A 7,824-nucleotide genomic window follows, 5' to 3' on the forward strand; every position below is an offset into this window, starting at 1 on the left:
ACTATGATGTGGTTAATTCAAGTTGTAGACTATTATCTTCATAAGCAATTTGAATATTTTCTTCTTCTCCTGAAAATTAAAACTTCAATTCTAGAGACCTTTTTCTAGAATGACAATAGGAAATGACAAAATACAGAATGAAACAAATTTTATGAACAGTTTGTCCTTTCAACAAGTGAAAGAAAATCAACCAATGAATTAAAACTCTTTAATCCCTAGAGAAATACAGTGATCAGATTCAAAGAATGAAGTTGGATTTAATGTTATATTTTAATTTTTAAGTTTCTCAAAATGAAACTATATATGTGACAAAAACATTAACCTACTAAGACAAAAATCTTTGCTTTTGTTTTTTTTTAAATGTATGATAAGTCTGGCATGCACCTGTAGTCCCAGCTCCTCAGGAGGCTGAGGCAGGAAGATCCCTTGAGCCCAGGAGTTTGAGACATGCCTGGGCAACATGGCGAGACCTAGTCTCTAAAAACAAAAATAAAATAAAACAAAACTGTAAGTCTGAGGGCTTCAAGCTGTCTAATCACATGCTATCAATGTTAGAATTTGAAGCTCAGAAATTGTGGATGTGTAATGAATTACGGTTCTTTAAAGAAACCAACATTTGCTGATAAAAGTATTTGAAATGGTACCACTGCTTGCCCCAAATTAAACCTTTTCAACTAAAAACCTAGGGTTAAACCAAGAATATAAAGGGCTCTATAACCTATCTGTAGTTATTACTGGGGAATTCAGATTTCATATAAACCTGTCTTTATTTTAAATGTAGTTAGAAAAAAAGCACACACCTCAAACCAAATATCCAATCCACATTTTTTCCTAACACAGAAGGAGGCTTCTCTGAAGGTTTTTCCAGGCTTACCATTTAACAGTGGTCCAGCTAAAAATAAACCCATGAGGGTTTACTAGGCAAATTCAATGGCACACCAAACACCAGTCCATGGGGAGTTGGATTCAGCTTTTTCCCCACTAGCCTCTCCCAGGATTCCCCCCCTACATTCTCCCATCTCCTAATTAGAAAGCTAATTAGGCTTCCAAATGTAAATGCTAAATGGAGAGGGCGATCTGGGCTCAGGCCAGGATTCCTGGAACATCTAACACCCTCCTCTGTCCTCTGTTCGTGCAGTGAGCTGTGGGAAGAGAGCTGGGCAGCATGACTATTTGGGGCCATTTAACTTGCTGGAGGGTAGTGTTTACTCTCATTTGTCTGAGCGGAAAGCTGTGTTGCATAGACTGCAAACTCTGAAAAAATAAAATAAAAAAAACAACAACATGCCTTGGGATTTTAGTACTTTAAGGGAAAAAGTAAGTACATTTTCATAAACTCAATTATTACCATGGTGACACGAGGGTACAAGAGAAGGTCCTCTGGAGAACAGTTCCTGCTTCTAACTAGACAGCCTCTCAATAGTGCAGGGCGACTTCTTCAGTAACCATGACAACCAGAATTAGAAGTGCTGTTGCAACACTAACAGAAACCATCTTTTGAAGCGGTTCTGTGAATCACATTGAATACTGATGATGCAAACTAGTGTGATACATACTTTTCAAACATTAAAAAAAATCTTATTACCATAAACAAATATTCACCTTAGATTCCCATTTGAAATCTTGACTTGGAATCACTTTTTTTCATCTGGTTTTGTTTGTTTCCCTTTTGGATTCCCGCGGCCTCAATTGCAAACGCGATTTGTGTAATTTCCAAACTTGTCAGAACTGCACGGGTAAGAGCTTAGAATGTGATTCATTCGCTCTTATTTTGAAAGGGGATGAGGAATGGGGTGGGGGAGGGTGGGTAGACAGAGAGCCCTCTTGTCTACTGTACTCAGGAGGACGAAAACAGGGGAGGGAAGGGGAAAAGAGAGGAGAAAGGGAGAAAGGGAGGGAGGAGGAGAAGAGAAGGGGAGAGGAGGAGGAAAGGAGGGAGGGAGAAGAGGGAAAAGGAGGGAAGGAGGGAAGGAAAAAACGGAAAGGAAAAAAGTGCTATAGCAGAATCTTTGCTGCCCATGTTATCTATTGCCTTGACTTCTCCATCTGCCAAGATGTGTCAAGCACGCAGAAGCTGGCTGGAATCGATATTTTAAAGACCCGGTTGCGATCTTTTCCTGGTCGTATCAAGGAGTCCTGGAGCTTCTAATATTCCTGGAGGGATATCCAGGAAGAGGAAAAGAGGCTCTTCCTTACTTCGTGCGGTCTTCCAAAAGAAGCACCTTTCGCTGGGGAGCGTCAGGGCGTGGGGTGCAATGGAAGGTTTTGTTCTCCTGGGCCACATGCGTTAGATGTCAGTTCCCTCCACCACCAGCACCGGCCGGCGCGCGTGGGGAGGTCACGCCGGTCCTCTGCCCTTGTAACAAACTCTCCAGATTTGGTCTGGTGCCTTAGGGCTCTGGTCCAGCGCACCCGCTGTGCGCAAAGCTAGGCGCTAAGCTGCCCTCCTCGGCTCACGTGTGGACGCGCACGCAGACACGAGTGTCCACACCATACAGAGACATGGGTGCACACACGCGCGCACATAGACATGGGCGCCGCACATGACACGGGCACCACACATGACACGGGCACACACACGCGAGCACGCTCTCGCCCTGGCTCTAATGCCCCCTCCTCTCGTGTGCGGATCGGCCTGGGCAGGTGTGGGGGTACGCCCCAGAAAGCGCCTAACCTTCTTCTGACCCCACTTCGCAGACACCCCGTGGCAGGGCTTCCTTTCTCCCTTGGGTCACGGGGAGGAGAGGCGCCTCCTCCTCAGCCACCCAGGTCTGCAGCCTAGCAGAGGAAGGGTGGCGGGGTGGGGGTGCTGGCAGCCAGTCCCCCAGCCCCTCGCTTACCTTCGTGGCGAGGCCAGCTCTAGGGCTTCGCTGCACGGCGCCAGGCTAGGCGCGCTGGGTGGTTGCCTCTGGAGCAGGAGCGGTCGGTGTGTGGATGTCCCGAGGTGAGGGCGCCGCTGTCGCGCTTGAGGCTCCCGGAGCTGTCAGGGGCGGCCGACCTGACCGGCAGCGGCCCAGGGCAAACCCCGCTCTCCGGCCTAGGCCCGCTCCGCAGCAGGGACCGAGACGCCCCACAGCGTTTCCTGAAGGACCAATCCGGAGCGAGGGGCTGGCCTGGGGAAGGAGGGACAGGGGGGCCTGTAGTGCACCCGGACGCCGGCCTGGACCTCGTAAGCTGGTTTCTATGGCAGCCAGGAGGGAGGGGCGAGAGGGAGGGGACGCGCGGCGCAGGGACACCCAGTGCAGTCGCTCGGGGAGGGGGTGGCCTGACGCAAAGAGGACCCCTTCTAGAGTCTGGATGGGAGCAGCTACACGGCCGAAAGCGGGCTGACACAGCTCCCACCGACGTACGCCTCGTGCCGATCGGTTCCAGCACTTCACCAAGGGTTTCCATGTCCTTGGGAGACCGTGACCCAGTAATCCTCCCAACAGAAAGGGGGTTTCCAGCAAACCACCGTGACAGCTCCTCCGGGTGAGTCGGGCAGGGTTTAGGTTCTGCAGAAAGAAGTGCTAATGTCACCCTCTGCCTGGATTCCTGGCATACATCGGTTCCCCTGGTGCCACTTTGTCAGTGGCTCCCTAATCTCCTGCTAGGGAGATACTCTCGGCTGTGACCCTCAGATGCCAAAGATTATTTTTCTAGTTTACAAACTAGAAATACCGTCACTGGATTGAACGTAGAGTTGGAAATGGGATTCGCAAAATACTAAATAAAACATACCGGTTATTTACTGAAGTTTAAGCCCTTCCTTTTACAGAGAGAGAAAAAGGAAAACTGAATTCAGAGGGGTCAGTTAACTTAGCAAGGGTCACACAACTGATTAATGGCAGAGCCAGGACTAGACACCCTAAGTCATAGTTCTGCGAGCATTCTTTCTACTTCCTCCTGCTCTCCATCCTGTATTGATTGCCAGAGCAATATTTACAAGAGCAAAACTGTTAAGTAGCAACATAACCCATGTCTACAATTCTTTTATGGTAGAAACTAGGGAACCCCAAAATTCCTTTTTTGCTATTTGCCAGGCATTGTAATAAACTCTTTTACAAAGAGTAACTAATTAAATCCTCATGATAATCTATGGGTTAGGTACTGTTACTGTCATCCTTGTTTTGATAGATGAAGAAACTGAAGCCCAGAGAGGTTATAGGATTTGATCAAGATCACACAACTGTTGAATGCTGGCTCTGGGACTCTAACCCAGTTTGTTTGACTCCAGAGTTGGTGTTCTTCATTACTTTGTCTCTGCTGCCTGTTTGTGTGATGATTAAAGGGGTCAAGAACGAGAAGGGCAAGAAATAAAAACCTTGGACAGCTCCATGCACTGACGGTTGAGATTGGAAAGAAAATTGAAAGAACCTTCAACAACTGCTTCCTTGGCTTCTGAGAGTGGTCATCTATTTATGTAGGACAAGGGTTCTCTCCAGAAAATTTGTTTTTAAAGAGACATCCCCTCCTCAAAAGACAAGACGTTTGTTTTTAAGAGTAATCTTTAAAATAGTACATGCCATCAGTCTATTTTCTTTTAATGCAATAAAATGCAGGGAGAAACTCTACATATTTTTACAGATATAAAAGAACTTTGAATTCAAATACACAGAATAAAATTTCATAGAGAAATTGCCTAGAAACCAAGAGCCTCAAACGCCCAATCTGACAGAGGCTCTCTGTGACATAGATCCTCACCATCACACCCCAAAGAGCATGCGCAAGGTAGAGCTGATGATAGGTTCTAGTAGCTTAAAAGGTTACTGAACACTTTAGGCTAATACCATCACATTGGGAGTTAAGATTTCAATATATGAATTGGGAGATACAAAAATTTAGTCCATAACAGAACCCTTCCCAACTTTTATCTTTCTTTCAGGAATCTCTATTTTATACTATGTGTGTCAGACCTTCTCATTCTATTTCATGTCTTTTCTCATATTCTCTAGATTTTTAACATTTTGTGCTACATTCTAGGTAATTTCTTCAGATCTACCTTCTGTTCATGAATTTTCTCTTGCACTAACCTGCACACTGACTTTATGATAATGCAAATATAATTAAATCAAGAGGTTTGAGAGTGCCGATTTCAGTATCTTTCACAGCAGGGGTGAATTGATAGCTTAAAATTGAATCACTTATTTACAACAACTAGTATTATTAAAATCCCTTTTTTCTTAACTTTATAGGAAACTTGTAAGAACTAATATTTCTTGTAAAAAACCTTTTTCTGAGGTTTAGCAATTTTTTCTGCTTTCCTTCTTATTTCTGTTAAATCCAATAAAAATTAAACTGAAAGGCCGGGCACGGTGGTTCACGCCTGTAATCCCAGCACTTTGGGAGGCCGAGGCGGGCGGATCACGAGGTCAGGAGATGGAGACCATCCCGGCTAACACGGTGAAACCCCGTCTCTACTAAAAATACAAAAAAAATTAGCCGGGCGTGGTGGCAGGTGCCTGTAGTCCAGCAACTCGGGAGGCTGGGGCAGGAGAATGGCGTGAACCCGGGAGCCGGAGCTTGCAGTGAGCCGAGATCGCGCCACTGCACTCCAGCCTGGGCTACAGAGCGAGACTGTCTCAAAAAAAAAAAAAAAAAAATTAAACTGAAAGAATTAAAACTAGCATGGTGACCCTGTTTTTATTTTTATTTATTTTATTTATTTATATATATATTTTTTGACATGGAGTCTCACTCTGTCGCCCTGGCTGGAGTGCAGTGGCGTGATCTCGGCTCACTGTAACCTCTGCCTCCCAGGTTCAAGACATTCTCCTATCTCAGCCTCCCGAATAGCTAGGACTACAGGTGCATGCCACCACGCCCAGCTAATTTGTTCGTTTGCTTTTTTTTTTTTTTTTTTTTTGAGACGGAGTCTTGCTCAGTTGCCCAGGCTGGAGTGCAGTGGCGCGATCTCGGCTCACTGCAAGCTCCGCCTCCCGGGTTCACGCCATTCTCCTGCCTCAGCCTCCTGAGTAGCTGGAACTACAGGTGCCTGCCACCACGCCTGGCTAATTTTTTGTATTTTTAGTAGAGACGGGGTTTCACCATGGTCTTAATCTCCTGACCTCGAGATCCGCCCACCTCGGCCTCCCAAAGTGCTGGGATTACAGGTGTAAACCACCGCACCCGGCCTAATTTTTGTATTTTCAGTGGAGACGGGGTTTCACCATGTTAGGCAGGATGGTCTCGATCTCCTGACCTCGTGATCCACCCACCTTGGCCCCGCAAAGTGCTGGGATTACAGCCGTGAGCCACCGCGCCCGGCCTAATTTTTGTATTTTCAGTAGAGATGGTGTTTCACCATATTGGTCAGGCTGGTTTCAAACTCCCGACCTCAGGTGATCCACCCGCCTCAGCCTCCCAAAATGCTGGGGTCGCAGGCATGACAACAGGTGTGATATCTCATGTCTAAGATTCCAAGCTATTGGATCTTCATTTGTGTGTGCATATACATGTTTAGATGTGTTTATTTGTATGTACACTTACTGTTATATGTTGTATCTACCAAAATTGGCTTATAAGTAAAAGAGCACTCATAAATTAAGTAAAGAAGCCTAAGCAATTTCGAAGTTCACATGACTTAAGTATAACTTAACTAAATAAGCTAGTTTTGTGTGTGTGTGTGTGTGTGTGTGTGTGTGTGTGTGTGTGTGTGTTTTTGAGACGGAGTCTTGCTCTGTCACCCAGGCTGGAGTGCAGTGGCGCTATCTCGGCTCACTGCAAGCTCCGCCTCCCGGGTTCACGCCATTCTCCTGCCTCAGCCTCCCGAGTAGCTGGGACTACAGGCGCCCGCCAGCACGCCCGGCTAATTTTTTGTATTTTTAGTAGAGACGGGGTTTCACCGTGTTAGCCAGGATTGTCTCCATCTCCTGACCTCGTGATCCACCTGCCTCGGCCTCCCAAAGTGCTGGGATTACAGGCGTGAGCTGCCGCGCCCGGCCCTTTTTTTTTTTTTTTTTTAAATACTTTAAGTGCTAGGGTACATGTGCATAACATGCAGGTTTGTTACATATGTATACATGTGCCATGTTGGTGTGCTGCACCCATTAACTCGTCATTTACATTAGGTATATCTCCTGATGCTATCCCTCCCCCCTCCCCCCACCCCACTACAGGCCCCGGTGTGTGATGTTCCCCACCCTGTGTCCAGGTGTTCCCATTGTTCAATTCCCACCTATGAGTGAGAACATTCGGTGTTTGGTTTTCTGTCCTTGCCATAGTTTGCTCAGAATGATGGTTTCCAGCTTCATCCATGTCCCTACAAAGGACATGAACTAATTCTTTTTTATAGCTGCATAGTATTCCATGGTGTATATAAGCTAGCTTTAAAATTATTGGTGGAATAAAAATAAAAATGCCTTCGGAATTGTCAGCATACATTTTGTCTGAATTTTATGTTTGTCTTTGCTAGATATTTTGAGATGTCAGTGTTTGGCATAGAAGGTTATAAAACTGTAATCCCAGCCAAAACAAAATAATCTTGGTTTGTGTGCTTTCTTTTGACGAATGAGAGTAATTTATAAAAGGAAAATATCTTGAGCCCCCCAAAAATTACTAGGCTGAAGAGAAGATTTGGGCTGGGAGCTGCTTGGGGAAGGCCTGCCTCATATTCTGTTCAGTCTCACCGAGATAAATGCATATCTAATTGCCTTCTTTGGAAAGGCTAATCAGAAACTCAAAAGAATGCAACCATTCCTTTCACACCTACCTGTGACCTGGAAGCCCCAAGCCGCATCCCTGGCCTTTCTGACCTAACCAAATGTTCATTTTACATGTTAATTGATGTCTCCTGGCTCCCTTGTTAAAAGTGAAAGAATTGGCCAGGCACGGTGGTGGTTTACA

General features: G+C 45.8%; 1 protein-coding gene across 2 annotated transcripts in view; it reads right to left on the bottom strand.

Moving 5' to 3' along the window:
* Positions 1 to 3,475, bottom strand: part of NIM1K (NIM1 serine/threonine protein kinase) — an 87,997-nt gene extending 84,522 nt beyond the window's left edge. For both annotated transcript variants that reach the window (XM_055367513.2, XM_019012936.3), the window contains exon 1: positions 2,841 to 3,475. The gene's annotated coding sequence lies outside the window, so the exon portion shown is untranslated. The remainder of the gene's footprint in view (positions 1 to 2,840) is intronic.
* Between the last annotated feature and the right edge of the window lie 4,349 nt (positions 3,476 to 7,824).

The sequence above is a fragment of the Gorilla gorilla genome, chromosome 19 (assembly GCF_029281585.2).
Source record: "Gorilla gorilla gorilla isolate KB3781 chromosome 19, NHGRI_mGorGor1-v2.1_pri, whole genome shotgun sequence".
Taxonomy (NCBI): domain Eukaryota; kingdom Metazoa; phylum Chordata; class Mammalia; order Primates; family Hominidae; genus Gorilla; species Gorilla gorilla.